This window comes from Aethalodelphis obliquidens, unplaced genomic scaffold, assembly GCF_003676395.1.
Source record: "Aethalodelphis obliquidens isolate GAN/ISIS:26980383/991018 unplaced genomic scaffold, ASM367639v1 scaffold15, whole genome shotgun sequence".
NCBI classification, from domain to species: Eukaryota; Metazoa; Chordata; class Mammalia; order Artiodactyla; family Delphinidae; genus Aethalodelphis; species Aethalodelphis obliquidens.
This window is the reverse complement of record NW_020837959.1, coordinates 2,463,943-2,486,444: the sequence shown is the minus strand read 5'-3', so window position 1 is coordinate 2,486,444 and position 22,502 is coordinate 2,463,943. Positions and strand designations below refer to the sequence as shown.

Here is a 22,502-nt window from a genome sequence, read left to right as displayed (position 1 = left end):
TCATCCTGTCTGCCTGAAGGGTTGTATGGGGACTCTTCGAATTCTCTTTGCAACTTTTCAGCAAATATAACTCATTTCAGAATAAAAACCTGCCCTTAGAAGCCATGCATCTGTCCCATCTGGCATGCTTGGTCCGGACAGGTGCAGAGCGAGCAGAGAAGCAACAGGCTACACACTGGGGATCCGGAAAAGGGAGACAGTGTCCCCATGCTTTGCGCTGATAGAAAAAAGCAAACAAAAGGCCCTTCTGTGTCCTTGGAAGTCTAGCAGAAGTGGCCCCTGCTTGGGGAAAGGGCTTTTGTTCCCCTAACTTGGGTGGGGTTCTTTATGGGGAGAGGGGAGGGAAGGCGCCCCAATGGAGATTCCACCGCTTGGCGTCTCCGAGGGCCTCCAGGGCTGAGCTACAATGGCCTCCCTCTTCTTGACCGACTGACCAGGGCAGGAACACGGTTGCACAGTTGTTTCCTGAGCTCGAGATGGCACAGCAGGTTCGCAGGACGGTGTCATTTCCAGGAGGCTTTTACATGCTCACACCTCTGGCCAGTGTCCCATCCATAGGGGCTGGCTGTGTGGGAAAGGAAAGCCCACGCCCAGCTTCTTGCATGCCTAGGATGCAAGAATGAGACAGCAAGGGGACAGCAAGGATGAGAAAGTGGCACGTCCAGGGTCCCCGAGCCCCCCTCCACACGCACTCCCTGCATTGCTGCAGGCCGCTGCAGAATTTGGAGTGAGCAGTCTCCAAGTGGCCATAACTTCTACTGGCTGGGGACAAGGACCAGGAACAAGGATGGCCAACGGCCAGCGGCTGTCACCTGGCGCTTTCGCCTGTGTCACCACCGTGCAGGAACAGAGCAGCCATTGCCAGCTCTCTCTCCTCGAAGTAGCCTGAAGCCCCGTGACCTAAAGGACACCCTGCCCCTGGCCTGTCAGAGGCCTCCCGTAGCCAGTGTCAGAATCCCGCGCCCAGCTGGAGCCCCTGTCCCTCGGAAATGAGCCATTGCAGAGTCTAATTAAAGTGCCCTCCCAAAATTACCATTAGAGAGCCGGGATTTTAAGTCATCATCCTTTAGCCTTATAGACATTAAGTGTTTGTCTTTTCTCACGTAATTTTATCCCCACTGGAATCTCTGCCACCACGGCCCAAGGCTTAGGGCACATGACGTCTTTCCTCCTGTCTCATTCACGGCTACATCGTAGGATCCAGGGCCTGAAACACAGCAGGCACCCAGTAAAGCATCTGTGCCGTAAATGAGTGAAGGTGTATAGCAGCTGAAAGTGCTGAAACAAACCTTCTGGATGAGAAGGACAGTCACGGAACAGCTAGGAAAGATTAGATTAAAATGTAGTTTTTCCCGGTGTCGTCGTTTTTCCCCAATTAAATGCTACCCCCCGCTGGCTACAGCTGTCTGTACCTGGTGATAAAGGAAGTGCTGATTTGTCTGTGAAAGATTTGCCTTTTTTCCGAGGGATTGTTTCAGGCCCTAAAATTCCTATTTTGCTGTTTTTGCCCCCTTCAGTGATCTCCCATGTGGGAATTACAGAAGAATTACAGACTGATTTTCTGGTACCTGGTGGGAATTACGTGACAGTGTGTTTTTCTGCGTGTTGAGCACTTTTGGGTGTGTGTCTGACTCTGTGGAGTGGTGTGGGCCCCATGAGAGCAGAGGAAAGGGCTTCTGCTTGTGGACACGGTCAAAGACACGGGCTCCCTGGGATGCCTCCCAGGCTGTGGTTTGTCCATTAGAAAAAAGAGAGGCTATTATCAACAGCTGGGCAATAATTTCAAACTAACGTCAGGAAGGAGTGACACAGGGAATGGGGAGCCCTCTCGCCTCCTCTGCCCTCACCCCTGTCCCTGGCTCCAGGTTGGAGAAAAGGAGGGATCCCCTGGGAGGGTCCTTGTGGGCTCCCCTGGGATCAACATAAGAAAGAGGAACCCCTAAGGAAGTTTCTAGCATTTCAGAACCCCAGGAACAGCTAAAATCTCCCACAGGGGAAACACAGCAGTTCGGTGCCAGGAACTGACCCTAGCCACTGACACACATTAGCCGCTAAACACCCACAGTTCTGTGATTATCCCACTTTACAGATGTGCAGACTGAGGCACACAGGTTAGGGCACTTGTTAAGGTCAATAAGGAATAAAGTTGGGAGTGAAGCCCAGGACTGGCTGATTCTATAACCTCGGCTCTTAACCATGGTGCTAGGCCAACAAATCCCTAGCCATAGAGTATGTGTGCATACTCAAAATGCGCAAAATGTTGGCTATGTAAAATATACGTATGTATATTATATGTAAATATATGCATATATTATTTATCTACATGGAATATAGAAGGATGATAGACGGTAGATGATTGACAGAGAAAGATATAGATGATAGATAAATTGATAGATGATAGATGGATAGATAGATGGTAGATGGATGGAGAGATAGATAGACATGGAGATGAGAGAGAGAAATAGAGAACATAGAACACACAAGCGCACACACACGCGCCCTTTGGAGGACCCGAGCTCCTTTCTCCCTAAGCTGCCCAGGCAGGAGGAGAAGGACGGTCTCGAGGACGCATCAGGCAGACCTGTTCATTCTGGAGTCCCTCTGCAGAGAGGCTGACCTACAAGTGTGGATGACCAGCGGCTCCCAAACTCTGAGAAACAAAGACTAGAATGGCTGCATGAGGAAAGACCCCTGGAGGATGACCAAGGGGGACACACAAGCTGGCCGGGGGGTCCGATCAGCAGGGCAGGGTCCCCAAACCCTTCTCCTTCTCCGGGTCCTCTTCGAACTCCCAGGTGAATGTTCCACAGGCACGTGGGGGGCAGAGGCGTGCAAACACAGCATTGTCTCGGCGCAGATAGAGAGGCTGTTGGAAAGTAGTTAGTCCTGACCTGGAGAAAGAGTTACTGAAACCCCCTGGGGAGTAAGAGCCCTTCCTAAAATTACTTCAGCTGTGCAGGGGACCCCCGTGGGCAGCAGTGTTATGATGACAGGCTCCATTTTTCCTGGACCAGCGCCAGCGTCCCTACCTCAGGGTCTGCTTTCCCTGCTTTGTTTTTTTTTCTGTTCTGATGTTTTCCACTGGAGTTCCCACATGCCAGCAGGTAGACAGGCATGGCCTGTTAAAAAGCGTTGGCGCATCTGGGATGGAGTCCAGTGACCAGGAAAAGCCACTTTTCCTTCTCTGTCTCATTTTCTTCATGTGTCAAACAGGAATGTTAGTATCTGTGTCACAAGTTCACAAGTTCACTGATGTGAAATCTGTTCGCCGAACAACATGTCTCGATTCTGCTAGGACCAATGTTCACTCACAAGTCATGTACGTCAATCCTCTCGTGGGCTCGGGGCTGTGTCCCAGAGGAGGACAGGCCAGGGGCAGCAAGTGGAATGTTCTGAGCACATGCACGTGTGTGTGTATGCGTGTGTTTGTGTGTTCGGGGTAGGAGTATCCAATTGTCTGATGGAATTTTGAAGTTAAACGTGCTGTCCGTGGGGAGTGGGCAGCCCGCAGAGGCCCTACTTTAGAGAGAAGAGCCATTGCAGGCTCTTTGCCGTGACACACATGCAGTGCGTGTGGCCCTGGGGACAGAGGAGAGGAGGGTCCCTGCTCAGACAGGCCCTCGGGTGGAGGCGGACGTGGCGTGGGCACAGCAGGCCAGCGGGACTGAGGGATGTGGGAGGGGACCATGGGGAAGAAGGTTCTGGTCCTAACACTTCTGGATGCCACAGGCACTGGACCCTGCCTGGTAGGGAGGAGCTGTAATGCCAGGAGCCTGAGCTGGGGACACGCTCGCTGACGCTCCCGTGTCCACTTGGTGAGATGGGCGCAGGGGAGTCTTCCCAAAGCCTTTGGACAGTTGTTTGTATTTTCTTAAGTTTGAAAAACGCCCACCAAGGGAAGAATGTTAATTTTAATTAAAGTTAGGTCCAGGTGTAACTAAATTATTTCCAGAACAAATGGAAAGACTTACAAACAAAGAACATTTTGTTCGAAGGATTCCGAGACCCAAGTATCATTTAACAAAGCAAGAAAACTCTAGAGGCTTTTGTTTGGCAATGTGGCACAGAAAACACACCACAGAACCTTAGGAGAGGGTGTCTTTCTCGAAGGAGCGGAGAGAACCCCCAGCCTTTGCCTAACAGGGCCTCAGCAGGGCTCACTCGCTGCTGTGGTTCCACAGGCAGGATGAACAGGACACACACCCACCCGTTTCCTCCTGAGCGCCCAGGTGAGCGAGGCCAGTGGGTGACCTCAAACAAGAAGAGTGCGGCTGGAAATTCCAGGGGGAAAATCACCCCCTTCCCTTTCTTCCTTACTTGGTCACGGTCCGAGTTGTAACAACCTTCCAAGTTGCAATGAAGGACCAAATACGGGCCTGAGAGACTCTCCTTTCCTATCTGAAAAGCACCTTCCTCTCCTACAGCTCCCACCAGGTCTGGCAGCTTCCCTCCCTGCCCCGCCCCTCCCCTCCAAGACAATCTTAGCTCAGACAGGATTTCCTTCGTCTTAGTCATCAGCTTTTATGGCCCAGCCTCCCCCTTCCCGTTGCAAAACAAGGAATATTAGCAGCGAACAGTCTGAAATGATTTGTAAACCTTACCAGTGCGTGTAGACATCAGGTTTTGTGTCTGCTTATCAATTTCAAGATGACAGAGGCTGGAAAAATCAATGCGTTTCTTGTTGTGAAGTCGCATGGTGCAGCAGTGATGTTTCAGCTGTCTGCCTTGGCTTTTGTGAAAGTGCAGAAGAGCAGACACGTTCATTTTCATTGCAGTCCTAAAAAGCTGCAAAGTTAAAAACAAAATGACAATTTGGGCAGAGATCATTCCTGTTTTAAAAGAAGGCTCGTCAAAGGAGGGGTCAGTTCAGCAACCTTTCTGGCTGGTAACGGGTCTGTTTCCCAGCATCACAGAAGAATAGGCCTTCGAGGCATGGTGTGAAGCATTCCTTCAAAGCCTTAACAGATTTCCTGGGGTTTCGAAGGAGAATGCCGTCTTCATATTCTCCCAAGTGATTCTCTGAGGAACCAGAGCAACTCAATTACAGGAAGAGTATGTACGGTTGCCAGGTCTGCTCTTGATTAAAAAGGAAACCCAGCCAGGTCACTCAGCTATGGCTGCCTGTGCAGGGAGGAAAGTGTACCCCGACCAGGGAAGGGACCCCTCCATCCAGTTATAAGTGGACACACACACACACACACACAGCCGTCTCCCCTCCCTCTCTCCCCTCCCAGCAGGAGTACTAGTATCAGCACATCACTCTCCTTTTCCCCTTGAACTGTTCTTGCCAAGAGATAGAAGACAAAAGCCAGCCTCTCCCAATTCAAGTCAGTGGAGTCCCATCAAAGAAGCTGGGGAGAGAAGAGATACAGATATCTCTTTACAGGTTCTATTATCTCTTTTTCACTCCCATTCCAAAATTTCTTCACTGACACCCTGTGCCCTTCTAGATGTAAAACTTTGCTCAAAAGTGATCTGACAGCAGTTACTTACATGCAGAATTTGCCTCTAGTTTCCTATGAAACCAGTGGACCTCGCCCGTCAGGAGGTGAGAATGACCTGGGGAGCTTTGTGAAATTGTGAGTGAGCTGCTGCTGGGTTGGGGGTGGGGTGGGGGGCAGGCATCTGGGTTAAGCAGTGTCTGTCAACCTGGCTGCCATGGCCGTCACCTGGGGGACACTCCCGAATGCTGGTGGGGGGCCCAGCCCCGGGGACACCCTCAGGTGACTTAAGGGAATTTCAAACAGTGCTAGCACCTAAAACTAATACATTAAGCAATTACTAAACATACAGTGACTTGAGGTTCGATGTTTACATTCAGCAAATTTAATTCCATTCTTATTTACTGAAAATATTGCTGGCTGACAAAACTGAATCTAAAAGTCACTGATTATGGCCATACACGAAGATACCCACATGTTTGAGAACCACGATATGCCAGACACTGAAAACCAAACCAAACAAAATATGTACTAAATAAAACTCCGAGAACTTTGAAAATGTGGACACTTCACAGCAGTGTTTAGAAGTGTTTCGTTAATATTTTAAGACAAATGTATCAAAACCTTGGCATGTTATAATTTCAAGTTGCCAGTTTTGCCTTAAATTTTGTCAGAAAGTTACAGCTACCTATATTGCCAATGCTGGGTCAGCTTAATTTGACTCACGTTTAATAGGACTTAACATTAAAAGCTCACACTACCCTGAAATATTTTATTTCACGTATGGTGACATTCAGTATTCAAGTGCCAGTGTTTTCGTACTGTCTTTTGGTCAAGTTTCTTTAAACTTTCAAATAATCCCTTTTAGGCTTACAAAAATAAATATTTGTCAAAATGTTCAATAAATATTACACAAACTAGCAGCAAAAAGTATCTAAAATCTGTCATGTGCACATAGTTTTCTTCTCAACTATCATTCCATGGTCCCCAATAAAATTTTAGAATCTAGTTCCTAACACGCTGTGTTCAACAATTTCCAAGAGACAAAATAAGATTGGAAGTTTAAGGACACACACACACAAGACATATATCTAAAATTCTCTGAATGTACAATAAAATAAGTATTTTGTAAAAATTTATGGGCAGAATGTACAAGAGTCTAAATCTATACTAATTGAAATAGCACCATAACAAATGACCTCAATACCGTCAAGTGCACCTACTTAATAAAGTTTTAGAACAAGGCACAGTACACTTGAAAATCTATTGCACTTTAAGAAATTTTTGCCGCCTTATGCCATTGTAAATATTAGTCTATAAAGATCACTATATTCCAACCACAAAATGAGCACAGAATTCCAAGTGGCAGAGGCATTTTTAGTTGGTGAACAATCATCTTTGGTCAGATTTAGCAGAAAGCAACTATAAATACAATGGAAACCTATGCAACTAAAATACATTAAAACTGCACTATATAGAAATAACACCTTGTGCAGTTCAGTACATATTGCCAACCTGTGTGACCTCAAGAATTTCAGAGTTTGTAGCTACTCTGATTTACAAATTCTACAAGTGTAAAAGCCATTTTAACATTTCAGCGCAGCTTAAACAGAAAAAAGAGAATCTGCATTAAAATAAAAGCCTGCTGCACAACCCCTCCTGCTCATATCCTCTTGACCACAAAACATCAACACTAGCATGCATTAAACACCAAAATCCAAGCGGGTCCTTAAAAGGACGAGTCACTGGCATGGTCAGCCATTCTACCACTTCAATTTTATTTACGGCAGGTGTTCAAAACATCTAATTAGATGAAATTTCCCCTAAACACTTCTGTTATCAAAACTTTTAAACTTTTCCTATAATAATATGCCCACATCTGCCTAGCTTAGAATTAGTACCCTAAACATTAAAAGAGGAATTGCTGTATTTACTTGCCTTAACTTTGAAGAGCGCTTTGAAAAATGTATGGATGTATTCGTACATGCCACCTCATCATGACCGGAACGCCTTATTTAAAGGACTACAAGTGCCCATCCAGGATTGAGCGAGCAACTCGGAACTTCAACTTAGTACAGGCTGCCACATTGGAAACTAATTCTACCGTAAGGTGTTTTCCTACCCTCTCTGCAAGTACCAAAAAGTCCTAACGCAGGAGACAGCCCGAGATTTTTTCCTTTATAATATTTACAGATGAATCGATGATTCCTGTTAAGTTGTGTCACACCTGTGTGCCAAGGTTTGATTTTAGCCCAAGTTCGGTGAATTTATTTTGTCAAAACAATCGAAAACTTGAGCATTACTGAGCCAACAGGACATCATAATAATAAGTTGCCCGGAGTTAAAGTCACAGTACATTAACGAACAAATGATCCTCAGTCACAAAATTATAAATGCAATTGGGGACGGGAATAAGCAGAAGGGGAGTTAAACCAAACTACAGCAGTTAAGTCTTCACCCCAACTTCTTAATAGGGTTGTTGATTGTTCCTTTCTTTTCTTCCTTTGGCTTTGGCTTTGAGCTCCCTTGAATTTTCAGGAGAATCACAGCTGGTAATGCAGTGCTAGTTTTTTGTGTGTTTTTTTCTTAACATCTTTATTGGAGTATAATTGCTTTACAATGGTGTGTTAGCTTCTGCTGTGTAACAAAGTGAATCAGCTATACCTATACATATATCCCCATATCGCCTCCCTCTTGCGTCTCCCTCCCACCCTCCCTATCCCACCCCTCTAGGTGGTCACAAAGCAGCGAGCTGATCTCCCTGTGCTATGCGGCTGCTTCCCACTAGCTATCTGTTTTACATAGTACTAGTTCTTGAAGCTACACGATATAGTCTCAGTTACATGTGGTTTCCATATTAGCTTTTTGGAAATGGTGATTTTGCTGCGAAGCGGATTCAGCTGCGCCACCAGTCAACCCCCGGAGAGCTGTAATTTCCTCCGTATCCATCACTATTGTAGAAGCTTCCATAGCCACGTCCACCACATCCTCTGCTGCTGCCATGACCACCTCGCCCCCCGCGGCTGCTGCTTGCACGACTACTGCTAAAGCTATAGGACTGCCAGAACTGCTACTTTGTCGATGGTCTTGGGCACCAAGTCATCCACTCAATCTCTTAGAACGCCCACGACTGCTACCCTTGTCGTCGTGCTCAGAACCCATACCTTCCAACCAAGATGGTGCTTCTTGTTCAGCTTCAACAACAAGCGCCAACGAATCCTTTGTGACATTTACATGACTTTCATTGGAAAATGAGGTGGCAAGACCAAGGTTTCCTACATGTCCTGTACGGCCAATCCGATGTACATATGCCTCAGTATCACTTGGCAAATCAGAATTGATAACATGTTTGACATTTGAAATGTCTAGTCCTCTTGCTACCACAGCAGTAGCCACCAGAATTGGGCTTTTTCCTGAGCGGAGCTGGTGAAGGGCTTCCTCTCTGTCTCTCTGTGATCCGTCTCCATGGATGCTGCTGGTACAGGCGTATCCTTCATGGTATAAGAAATCCTCCAGAGAATCAGCACCCTTTTTGGTCTCCACAGAAACTAAAGTCAGTGAATCCTTCCCTGTGCATTTAAGAGGTCAAGCAGAAACGACCGTGTATCTGACTGTTCCACCCAAACTGCTTTCTGCTTCTCGCCTGATTGGAATTTCATGTTCTAGAAATAAATGACTTACTTTACTCCAGAGGGGGAAGGAAGGAAGATTAGTCATGCTCGCTCTGGATTTTTTTTTTTTTTAAGTCCCAAAATTCCTTAATTAGGAAGTAAATGCAGTTGAAAAGAGTGTTGACTGCTGCCTAGAAATTCCAGAACAGGGAATGTCTGTCTGCACCACACTGATGTTTCAGATGGTTAGAAAGGCCTCTTCCCAGAACAAAGTCAAACCTGGACCATCACTTCTGTTTTGTATTAAAGCCATTTTAACATTGTGAGAGAGCAAAGCCAGAGCAGTATCTCAGAAGAAAGTAAACTTACTTAGAAGGGGGTGTACATATAAACGTACGTTTCCTCCATTTTTAGAATTGTCTATCTCTAGTTACAGTACCTTTAGCAAAATCCTGATCCTTCTAGTTGTTGAGTGAGGACAAAAGACAGGCTGTTTATTCTGCCAACATTTTTGCCTTCGTGTTGCTTTTTCTTCCTGGTTGGGTTTAATTAACTAGAGTCTCTAAGGATAAACAGAGAAAAAAAGGCAGCCTTCATGAGGTTTTTCTTAACTCCTCACATTAAAAAGTTGTCTTAGCTCTCTATACTTGCTAAGCATTTCATGTGTTAAAAATTAGATCAGGGCTTCCCTGGTGGCGCAGTGGTTGAGAGTCCACCTGCCGATGCAGGGGGCGCGGGTTCGTGCCCCGGTCCGGGAAGATCCCACATGCCGCGGAGCGGCTGGGCCCGTGAGCCATGGCCGCTGAGCCTGCGCGTCCGGAGCCTGTGCTCTGCAACGGGAGAGGCCACAACAGTGAGAGGCCCGCGTACCGCAAAAAAAAAAAAAAAAATTAGATCAATTTCTTGAAATTAAAAAATAAAACTTTGACACATGATTCATACATCACATACACTACAGACATACAGTGTTTGTAAACTAATCAATTGAAAATGATCTTATTAATGTTACCTCAGGTCTCTTGTGCAAACCTCTGTTGATTCTTTTATCCTTTTTTTAAACGGTGATAAAACACACACAACCTGAAATTTACCATCTTAGGCATTTTTAAGTGTACAAGTCAGTAGCATTAAGAGCATTCACATTGATGTGCAATCCCCATCCATCTCCAGAACTTTCTTCATCACCCCAAAGTGAAGCTCTGTCCCATTAAACAGTAACTCGCTCCTCCCCCCTCCCAGCCCCTGGGAACCTCTAGTCTCTGTGTCTATGAGTTTGCTTGTTTTAGGGATCTCATGTAAGTGAAGTCATACAGTATTTGTCCTTTTGTGACTGCCTGATCTCACTTAGCGTAACGTCTGGAAGGTTCAGACGTGCTGAAGCATGTGTCAGAATTCCCTTCCTTTTTGAGGCTGAATAATATTCCTGTGCTTTTCTAAGGTATTGTTTTCAAGTTCAGCTTTGTTTTCTTGGCTGGTAGGTTTCGATGGTTAGAGTCAAGTTTAGAGGAAGCACGTGGGCCCCTTGGCCACGGGGCTTCTGTGCTTGGGTCTCTAAGATCGGTCCTCCCGCTTCTGCGTGGCTCGCTGGTGGCCCCTCTCCTCTTGACGTGGGTCTTGCTTTCCGGCCGACGTTGACCGCTCCCTGATAGAGTGGGTCCTTCGGTGCACTGTTTCTGACACACTGAGCCCAAGGTCTCATCCTGCCCCAGTCTCCCTCTGCTGAACCTCTCAATCTGAGAGAAGCCGATGGACAAAGGTATCGATCCAGGAAAAACCTGTAGCCAGTCCCCTGGAATCCTGTGGCGGGAGTTTGAGGGCCTTTAGCCACATCAGTAGTTCGGATCCCAAAGACGGGCTCGCTCGAGGCTCACTAGCTACTCTGAGCTTCTCTTCTGCACGGTCTGGGTGGGAGCTGTCAGGATGCTCTAACCTGACACCCAGGAGGAGGAGGGGGTCCCAGAAGCAGCCACCTGCCAGGGATGGCATCAGGGGTTGGCATAAAGAGCCTCCGGGATGCCTGCACCCATCTTGCTGTGGTTTTTTTTTTTCTTTTTTAAGTTAGTGGTGCTAAATACGTCTCTTTAACTCATACTCATTCCTCTGCAATTGTGAATCGCAGGGTTGAAACGAGGGAGCAGCAGGGAAGCCGAGGGGCCAGCCAGAGGGTCAGAGTCCCAGACAGAAAGTCAGCAGAGGTGGCTCTTGCCGCCTCTGCTGTGCTCCTGATGGGAGGGCGGGCACAGGCGCCGTGGAAGACTCCTAAGGAAGGAACGCTTGCTCTTCTGCGAGCCAGAGCCCTGTGAGCTCCAGGGTTACGGTCCTGGGAGCCCAGTATCCAGTGCAGGTCCAGCGTGGGAGCTGGGATCTGACTCACAGCCCAGACAGACGCCAGCAGGAGGGAAGCAAGCTGGGAAGACGGGAGTCCTGGGCAGAACTGGCACGCAGTGTTTGGGGACTTTCTGTTCAGAATCCCAGCACGAATCACGCTGCTCAGGGGCCAGAGGCACAGCCCACAGAAACGCACACCTGCAGCTACTGACGCAGGCTGCTCTCTCGCTCTCCACTCGATTTGAACTGCTGCATGAAAACTACTGGGGTAGATAGACGATGACGGCTCGTCTGCAAAGTCAAACTAATGCGAAATATGCTTCCTCTGCAAGACAGAGTGCCAGCTGTCTCCTGGCGGCATTCGGCCAGTGAGGGCTGCAGGCTGAGCTGGACTTTTTCTTCAGGGCAGAGGAGGTTGGCCAGTGGCCTCCTTTGTACTTCTGGAAACTCTGTCGAGGGTAAGAATGTGGAAAGTGGACCAGTGACCAAACCGATGGAACGGGGGGAGGTCATTCAAACCCCGGCTTATCGGGCAAGGTGATAACTGAACTTGGCCCCATGATGCCCTCCCTACTGGGCCCGGGATCGCGAGGCTTCTGGGGGAAGGGGGCTTCACTGGGAAGTCACCCTCCCCTGGAAGCGCCGATCGCTGACACAGAGTCCACAGAAGGCACATCAGATGCTGCTCTGAGATCCTGGCTAGAGTCGGAAGAGCTAAGCCAGAGCGGCGCTGGGCACTGCGTTTGATTCCACAGATTCAGCCTCTACAGGCCTGGCAGGGCCTGGGACTCTGCATTTCTAACCCACTCCCAGGTGACGAGCTACTGCCGGTCCAGAGACCACAGTTTGGATAGCAAGTCTTAGACAGTTGTCTCTAGGGCCTTGTGATTCTGTTTGCCCTTTGAACAGTCACCTCCTCACCATCAAAAGAACGTACACCCAGGCTTGTTTCCCCGAAAACGTCCCGCCAGTCTTCTAAAATGCTGCAAAGAAACACGCTCCACTCGCTTGCTCGCACAGGCAATTTTTGGAAAGCTAGAGATAAGAGAAAGATCGTTTTCATCTGCTGTTCTCTGGAAGGGTTAAGGAATTTCTCTCTTTGCAAAGCATTTTATCTTTTGACATGTTGGGCTGCCTGAGGCCTCCCCGGGTCGTGTCCTGCCTGAGAGCAAGTTTGACCCTGAGCGTTGCAAAAACAGCCTGTTTGGGGAGGGAAGGGGCCGGGAGAAGGGGCGTCGTGGCCTATTTCACGAAAACACATTTATCCCCATAAAAAAAACGGGTCTCCTTAACACCATCAGCTTTAGGTCGTCACTATTGGAACAGTTTAACCCAAAGGGTGTACGTAGTGATCAGAAATCAACACATTTCAGAGTAACTGTTTAGAGCAAAGTGTTAGAAACAGAAAACAGCGCTCCCGCGTCACGGAGAGTTTGCTTGAAGCCTGTTTCCTGTTGAAACGAAATTGGAAGCACACTGCCTCCACCCACTTCTCTCTCTGAGTTGTTCAAGGAGCTCTGTTCCTTGTGGAATGACACTTGATTTCCCCCAGTGATGGTCCGTCGTGCGTTTGACCGTCTCTGGTTAAAGCATCTACCAAACGGAGTCCTTTGGAAACTTCCATGTGGGACAAGCATATATTAGAGATAAGAGCAAAGATGAAGTAGGCAGACCTATTAGGCAAATGTCTACAAAGGAAGTCATTTCGGAAGAGTAGTGAACGGAGGTAGTGAACCCTTGGTTTGCACAATGACCGCGGTCCCTCCTGTAGACTTTAATCACGTGGTCCCTTTGTGCATCCTTATTTCCCCTCGAGGCACTGTATTCCTGAAGGTTTCCTGTCTCCTTCAAGGTACAGAATTTGTACTTTGCATGTGGTGGTTGAGGGGCAGGTGTCCCCTCCCAGAACTTCATTCTGACTGTGACCTTGGGTGAGATCTTCAGGTCCTCCTCTGCAGAAGGAGTTTATAATCCTCCCTCAGCTAGATGCTAAAAGGCCCAAATTCCATAAGGTGCGTAAAGCCCCGCATGCAGTGCCTGGTGCAGAATAAACACCCCTACAGGTGCCGTGATTGCTGTTCTCTCCCCTGAACTCAATGATCCCTTGAACTTGACCAGGTCCCTCCTTGCCGCTCTCCCTGGTGACAGCCCCCCTGCGTCCCTGAGTCGTGGAGCCTTGGCACGTAACTCCAAAGGCTTTTCGGTGGAGAGATGCGCCTTCAGTGTCTCTCTCCATCCGCATATGGCAGGCCCCAGGTGTGTCTTAGGTAGGCTGTTCGTGGACATGAGTTACTGGGGTTTTCACTGACCCCGGTTTGCATGGGCCCCTTCTCGGGTTCCTGTGGCCTCCACGACAGGGGTTCCACAGAGACTCGGGCGCTTCCTCAGGCCCGGCTTCTCCCACTCTGCCCCAAACTGCGTCCAGCTGCCTCCTTAGCGATCCTGATTCTTTTGGGTCATGTCCAGGGGGCTCCATCCACATCCAGCGTCTTGATTCCTAATCTGTTCATCAACGTGGCAACAAGAGGATAACACAGTCTTAGCTTGACTGTTGGGTTATCGCTGAAAAATCAGTGAAAGTCACAGCCTCCGATGGCAGCTCGTAAGCCAGCTGTGCCCAAAAGAGCCTGACCATGGGTAGATAACAAGCTTGGGTTGAAGGTAAAGCCCTGTTCAGTGTAGACCCCTTTTGTGCCCAGAAGCTTAAAGCAACATTCACTTAGTCACTTGTAGAGACTCAGCTTCAGACACCTGTGCCCTTTCCAACACACGTGCGTTCACCCCCGCCTACATCTGCTGCCTCCCAACCTGGGTGGCCCTCTCCCCAGGGACCCCTGTTTCAGCCACTTTGATGGGTCGTCACCTGGAGAGTTCCTGGCATCCACATCTCGGCTTCACCAGCCACTCTACATGGGTCAGTTCCCTGCCCCCCACTGGCTGGCTTCCGTCCACATGTTCAGGTCCTCACCCCACCTCCCACCCAGGGCTCAGCACACACACAGTCACCTTCTCTGCGAAGTGAAGACAGCTTCTCCCCACATCGCTGACCACACTGGATCCCATCCAGAAAACAACTGTTACATCACCACTGCCACCCAGCCAGCCATCCTGGCCCGTCCATCTCAGGGTCAGAAGGGCCCTACGTTTTACATTCGATTCTTGCCATTAAGAGAGAAAGAACTGAGAGTGCCTTAGAGTGGCCCCTCTCAAATGGCGCCAGGTGTTTGTTTTTATTTTTTATTGAACCTCATAGTTGATTTTTTTACACACATACATATACCTATTCTTTTGCAGATTCTTTTCCCATATAGGTTATTACAGAATATTGAGTAGAGTTCCCTGTGCTATACAGCTGGTCCTTGTCAATTATCTAATTTTTAAGCTCATGTCTTTTTATCATGTTGAACTGGAGATGGGGTGTTGGAATGAAAAACAAAGAAATCCAGCTTGAAGTAGTTTGCTTTTGTTGTTTCAAGAGAGGAATTCATTCTGTGGGTGTCACTGAAGCGTTAAAGTCCCCCAGCAGCCCTAGAGAAATAGTTCCCCTGCTGTGACCCACACCCAGCTAATTTTGTTTTTATCAGTAGTTAAGGCACTGGTTCCGAGGGAAGTTTTAGCCCTTGGACGTCATCTTTTAAATATTTATCCTTTAAAACAAAATTGTGAACATAAACAGCTTTTCGTGGTCACATACACAAAATTATTATTTTCCCATAGACTTAGTAAAGTCTAAATAGATTTTTATAACATTTTCCTAAAATTTTACTTATGAAACAGCATCAGTATTTTCTTTTTCTTTTTTTTTTTTTTTTTGCGGTATGCGGGCGTCTCACTGTTGTGGCCTCTCCCGTTGCGGAGCACAGGCTCTGGACGCGCAGGCTCAGCGGCCATGGCTCACAGGCCCAGCCGCTCCACGGCATGTGGGGTCCTGCCAGACTGGGGCACGAACCCGTGCCCCCTGCATCGCCAGGTGGACTCTCAACCACTGCGCCACCAGGGAAACCCAGCGTCAGTATTTTAAATGATTGTTAGGTAATGGTAGAATTCTAAACTATAGATCATGTTCCGTAAACCACCTTAATCTAGACTAATAATTGTGACTTTGTCTTCAGTAAACTATAGGTAAAAAGTGTTCAGTTAATACGGATAGTCTGAAAAAGTTAATCAGAAGATACTTCATCTGCTTAAGAAAACAAATCTCCTTCAGACGCTTCTGAAGCACTCATTTACCTGCACAAAATAATTTGTTCCTGATGAGTGTTATCGGTTTGTTTAAACCACCCTGAAGAACCTCTGTCTGGGGGCCATGACTTCTTAGCTGGATTGTTGACTTGTTTCTTTTAAAAAAAAAAAAAAGTAAAATTTTGTTTCTCTTTTCAAAATTCCTCAAATCAGATATTTTTTCCTGTTCAATCGAATCCTTCCATGTTAAATAAAACTAGTCCAAATTTTCACTCTGGTTTGACATTGAGGAAGAGCCAAACTAGGCTGATCAAGTTCAGTGGAACAAATGAGGTATAAGCGGAGACTTGCCTGTTAAGCATTTTATTATCTTTCTCTATTTCATTCCTTTCTTTCATGAAATATGAAAATAAAACACTGGGCTTTCAGAAGAAATTGAAGGTGCAGATATATAGTTCAACATGCTAACAGCATGTTTAATTCAATGATTGTACCATATGAAAGATGATATATAAGGAAATTTTCCTTGTGAAGGGGTCATCCTTAGGTGTCAAAGCTCAGAGGCAGGTAAGACCTTAGGGATCAACTAGTCCAGACTCTTCCTCAAGGTAAATTTGGGTCCCAGAGAGGTACAGACACTGGCCTGTAACCACACAGCCGGCTCCTGGTAGAATTGTGAACCCAAGCCCTAGTCAGGTGCCAGCCTTGAGAAACTGATGCTGTCATCTGATTTCACTGATTAAGTCATTTTATATGTTAGATCATTTGTTTGAGTAAATTACATGATTCACTATTTTTAAAGGCTTGTTTTGGAAATGGTGAACAAAACATTCTACCAAGTCAAACCCATTGATCATCATAGAACTATATCATGCAACAAAGCTCCTACTTCATTGAGATCCCATACTATGGCAAAGATAAATTCTTCCATTTTAGTGCAGTATGTTTAAAGTCCATAACCAGGTAACATGCTCATCTGAACAAGATGCGTAAGTAAATTAAATGGAGGAAGTCTAGACCTTTGAACAAGTCGATTGTAACATTACTTCAATCCCTGGGGTATTTGATTTTTTAAACGCTAGTGGTTTGAAAGCCACACTAAATTTCAAGGAGTGTAAGGCCCCGCATTAACTCTTTCATCACTCTGTACACCTCCAAAAACAATCCCCCATCACTAACATCACCTGGCGTTCACCTGAGTTTTGATTTCTTAAAGTTAGAAAGACTAAATTCTTAAGAATACCTAACTTAGAGAATCCAGAAAGCTGAGATGAGACTCCTGACATACCGAAGGCTTTCTTTCTTTTTTTTTTTTTATGCTTTTTTGGGTTTTGGCTGCGAGGCATGTGGGATCTTAGCTCCCCGACCAGGGATCAAACCCACACCCCCTGCATTGGAAGGCAAAGTCCCAACCACTGGACTGCCAGGGAAGTCCCCCGAAGGCTTTCTTAAAAGTCCTAGACAATAACGGAACCACTAGGAAGGGGCACGGTGGGAATTCATGGTTCTGAAGAAAGAATACACAGGAAATAATCAACAAGAGGCAGAAGATGTGGTATTTGGAGGGTAGGCGACCTCAGTGTCCCTGGATGCTGCCAAAAAAGCCTGCCCTCTTGTCCGTATGCCTGATTATCTTATATATTTCTTGTAGTTCTTTTGTAGCCATCATCTCCTTTAATTCTCACAGCAGCCTTGTAAGTAGACGGAACAGGTGCCGTCATCTTATTTACCGCTGAAGCGAAGGGGAGCCAGAGGGATTCAGTAGCATGCTAATAACGTCACTAGGTTGTGACAGAGCTGGTGTTGGATCCCTCCTTTTTCCTGAAGGGTTTGTCCCGAGCAGATGATTCCAGATTCATGCAGCTCCGTGGACATATCCATGTGCTATTCCCAATCACCCACTAAAGAAAGAAAGGACTATTATAACCCCCATGATGATGTTGGTAGGAAAAGAGAGCAAAGTGCATAATTCCATCGCGGCTAGAGGAGGAATCTTTAAAACGCACCAAACTATATCTTAGGAAGCCGGCTGTTCATCTCTTACTGGCAAAGCCAAGGGTGGCAGATGCACTAAGTATATGGCTTCAACACGGTAGGCATTTTATTTTTCTTTAAATACGAATTGCTCCTTTTTCAAATCTGAGGAGCCCTGTAAGAATTTTCTTATGAAACGGGATGGATGCCGTGTTTTACCATGAAAGATTTCAAGGCTCTCCACGGCCCCTTTAACTGCGGATGACACTTGATTTTGTTTTGCAAAAGCCCCTCTTACGGCTGCTTGACTTCATCTCAAGCAGGCTAAATAAAGGAATTTTCATTATTATAACGGTCACTAAGCAGACAACTGGCGTGTCAGCGTTTAGAAGGGGATGCGGTGTTAGGGCGAGGGTGGAAAGATACTGCTGTAACTCGATGTTTTACTTGAGTGGCTTCATTGTGGACGTGGGTGGCAAGTTGGAATGAAGCTGGGGGGTGGGGGGAGGAACGGTACAACACAGAGCCCTTCGTAGCCACAGTGCCAGCTCGATTGGGCCAAATCCCCTGAAATCTATTGAGACTCCCCATCTGTTTGTTCACAATTCGTCTGAGCAACTCTGAAAACTGCCTGAAACCTCCTCGGGCCAGTATTTCTGGGATTCTCTTATGGTTCAAAGCAAAGTGCATCTCTTTGTTTGCCCAGGTTTCCAGTACTAGCTGTCCACCTCCCTCCCGAAACGCTGCTCTGAGCCGCGTGCTCCTGTTTGATCCATTGTAGATGCTGTACCGTCTAGGTACCATAGAGCTGGGTGACTTGGCCGTGTTCCTTTGAGTTGAAGACCTCCTGTTCGGTGCAATTAGTTTCCAGAACAGCAATTAAGAAGAGTTTTCTCCCAGGAACTGGCAGCAAGGGTTCCTGTCTTGACCTATTTCGGCTGACTGATTCCTCCCTACATAGTCTGGTAATCAGGCTGTTAGGCGTTTTGGAGTCTTCGCCGCCTGCATTCCTCTACCTTGTGTCTTACACCTTCTGCACTTCTACATAAAATAGCTACTCACCAAAATGCTATTTCAGTAGTCTGTGGGCGTTCAGGTTCTCTTGGGGTCAGTGATAATTTTTTCTTTCCATATAGCTTTTTAGAAAAGGAAATGTACGGCTACTCTTTTCTTCTAGAAAGTTCCCAAAGCTCTTAAATCATCCTCCAAAGATCCACTTGAACATTGTATGTTGGACCTAAAATACACCTGTAAAACCGTGTGATAATGCCAGGCAGTAACAAAGTTAAAATTGCTGGCATAAGACAGTTGACCTATCAATCAGTATATAGTTCCCAGTTCCTTTGAGACTCATTGTCAAAGTGATGACAAGAACAAGATAACTTGAGAGATAGCAGACCTACCCAGAATCTCCATAATTTCGGCAGCAAGTTTCCATCTTACTCATTTCAGAGATTTCCATGTTGTTGAAAAGAAGGGCAAGTCATAATTTTCCCTGCTTGTCCATAGTGGGCAAGGCCACCACAGAATTGGAGCTATCGGGCAATCTGCCGGGGTCGGCTGCCTTGAGCCACGAACACTCAGGCCCGACCCTCATTCATCAGCCCTGACTGGGGTGGTGATGAGAGGGTGGGCGGGGTGTTCCGGCAGACCCCGACAGCTCTCAGATGCAGATCATTTACAACCACAGAGCCCTGTTTCTAAGACTAAGGGCGTAGGAGGAATGAGGCAATACTCCAAAAGTGAATTCAGGACAACCAGCAGAAGAATTTGATGTCTTACATTTACCCTTTGCAGTATTTGTATTTCCCTGATTACTGGTGAGGTCAAGCACATTTGTGTGTATTTATGGGCCATTTGGGTATCATCTCCTGTGATCACAGGTCTGAGAATTGTGCCTAATTTTCTCCTGAATGTCTATATTGGTACTGACTTGGAGCCCTTTGTTCTAAATACAAACCCCCGTTTGGTTACATGTGTTAGAAATACTTTATTTCACTCTGTGGCGTACTTGTTCTCGCTCTTAGTCCTTTGATGAACTGGCACCTCAGATTTTAATGTAGTCCAGTTTCTCCATCTTTTTATGGTTAGTGCTTTCCCAAACTCGTTAACTCTAAAAGTTTACTAGAGATGCAATCATGTTATCTGCCAATGATGGCTTCACAACTTCCTTTTTAGTCCTTATATCTTTTCTTTCTTTTTTTTTTCTTGCTTTATTGTCCTGTCTAGAATATATTATCAAGATCAAGCCAGGAAGTGCTTTTTAACCCCCAGCGTATTACGTATACTTCACCAGTAGGCTTTGAGATGGATGTTAGAACCTACACAAAATGTTTTCAGAACCCAAGCTCACCTTTAAAATTATATGATCCCTTTTTCTTGTCTTATTGCCATGGCTAGGACTTCCAAAACTATGTTGAATAAAAGTGGCAAGAGTGGGCATCCTTGTCTTGTTCCTGATCATAGAGGAAATGCTTTCAGCTTTTCACCATTGAGAATGATGTTAGCTGTGGGTTTGTCATATGTGGCCATTATTATGTTGAGGTATGTTCCCTCTAGGCCTACTTTCTGGAGAGTTTTTATCATAAATTGTTGTTGAATTTTATCAAAAGCTTTTTCTGCATCTATTGAGATGATCATATGGTTTTTATTCTTCAATTTGTTAATGTGGTGTATCACATTGATTGATTTGCAGATATTGGAAAGTCCTTGCATCCCTGGGATAAATCCCACTTGCTCCTGGTGTATGATCCTTTCACTGTATTGCTGGAGTTGGTTTGCTACTATTTTGTTGAGGATTTTTGCATTTATGTTCACTGGTGATATTGGCCTGTGGTTTTCTTTTTTTGCTATATCTTTGTCTGGTTTTGGTATCAGGGGTGATGGTAGCCTCATAGAATGAGTTCAGAAGTAGTCCTTCCTCTGCAACTTTTTGGAATAGTTTCGGAAGGATAGGTTCTAAATGCTTGTTAGAATTCACCTGTAAAGCCATCTGGTCCTGGACTTTTGTTTGCTGGGAGTTTTTAAATTACTGATTCAATTTCAGTACTGGTAATTGGTCTGTCCATACTTTCTATTTCTTCCTGCCTCAGTCTTAGGAGATTGTACCTTTCTAAGAATTTGTCCATTTCTTCTAGGTCGTCCATTTTATTGGCCTATGTATAACTGAATCACTTTGCTGTATACCTGAAACTAACACAACATTATAAATCAACTGCATTTCAATAAAAAAAGTTTTTTAATAAGATAAAAAATAAAATTGTATGATACCCAAAATAGCTTACTGGACTATCATATGATAGAAAGTACCATAGGAAACAACTTTCCAAGCCCACCTCGCCTTTAATCAGGTTTAGATCAGAGATTCAAATACAGAGAGAAGTAACCTAGGGACAGGGTGATCGTGACAACACCACAAACCAATGCTGTCACTACTGTTGTGAAATAAGCATGACAACTCCCTCTACATGGCGCTTCCTCATGTAGCACTGTTTCCTCTCCTCTCCTCTGTCCTCCTGAGTCTGAATGTTGACTGTGGAATGTTGAATGTTGATGATGTCCCTAAGAAGGCAAGCACTGGCAGACAGAAGGAGAAGGCAAGAAAAGTTGGGCTCACAGAGATATGTATCTATCCAGTCTTCTGATCTGTTCACTTTTAATAGAAGAATCCGTTTTTATGTTTGGACCATGTTTTGCCATCCTTAGGAGTGACGTTCTGAAAGGTGAGCAGTGACTCCCCCAGCATCACCTGGTTTCCTGTGTGGCTGGCCTGGAGCGTGTTTGTCACATCAGCAGTGTTCTCAAATGTGTACTTACTTCCAGCAATGGTAAAGTCTAACACGGTGATACTTCCAGAAGCCCAAATTCCATTGGTAGTTATGTAAGTCCTATCTCTGAGCCAGCAAGAAAGTGTGTGTGAGAGTTTCCAGTGTCCTCGCTGGAGCCAACAGGGCTTGCTTCTGGAAAGGATGTGTTCCACCAACTGAAAGAGGTAGAAGGTAGAGGAGACTGTAGTTATGCCAAAGGTCTACCCATCACCCTAAGAGATTGTTTTGAGAGTCAAAGAAAGCCCCCCGCTCTGCACCGGCCGTGCCCACTTTCCACCTCTGATTTAGGACCACTCCAGGGCTGTGGCTGCCGTTTGATGGTTCCTACTTCTGTAACTTGGAACTGTGTCTCTATGGCAACCCTCCATGTCCTCCCTCTTTGGCCCCATCTGTGGGCAGAAATGTCCTTCACGTCCTCCAGAAAGATAACTATTTTTTGTTAATAAGATCCTCTCTGCACTTAGAAGACAGGATGACTCTCCACACCCTGTTGCAGCCCTGATCCCCATCCCACGTCCAGCCTGCATGGCTGAGCCCGGGTCCTCCTGATGGGCCTGCAGTGAAACTGGGAACAGCTGAGCCTCTTCCCTTCCTGAGAGGGTGCGTGTTCTTGAACCTGCACACATGTTGGGTCCTCTGTCTCCGCACCTGTCTCTTTTCTAACTCTCTGTGTAGGGAGCAGTGTTTGGAAGCACTTTTCTTCCTCTCCGAACATTTCCTAACTTCTCTAGGATGGGTTGTGACTGAAGTGTCCCAGACAGAACACGCCCCGCTGGTGACAGCATGGCTCCCCTGAGTGGAGGGAAGGATGCCCGCGTCTGAGCAGTGCCTGCCTTTTCCTGGAGAACCTCATCACCTGCTCCCGTGCGGCATTGGCACAGCCCTCTGCACTTTTCTACTCGTGCTCCTCTAAGGGAGACTTGTTATAATGATTCTGAGGCCAGAAGGCTCAACAAATGAATTTCAACTTCTTTTCGTTTTTTCACTCCTCTGTGTTTTTTTTTTCCTTTTTTTTTAACTGTTTATTTTATATTGGAGTATAGTTGATTAACCACGTTGTGTTAGTTTCAGGTGTACAGCAAAGTGATATATATATATGTGTCTATTATATATGTGTCTAATATATATATATATATTAT

The 22,502-nt window shown here is 46.2% G+C and overlaps 1 protein-coding gene and 1 pseudogene across 1 annotated transcript in view; one reads left to right on the top strand and one right to left on the bottom strand.

Moving 5' to 3' along the window:
• The window catches only part of COL4A2 (collagen type IV alpha 2 chain), a 178,500-nt gene that overhangs the window by 9,263 nt on the left and 146,735 nt on the right, over positions 1–22,502 (top strand). The window lies entirely within an intron of this gene.
• LOC113625484 (ATP-dependent RNA helicase DDX3X-like) lies at positions 6,043–9,100 on the bottom strand (annotated as a pseudogene).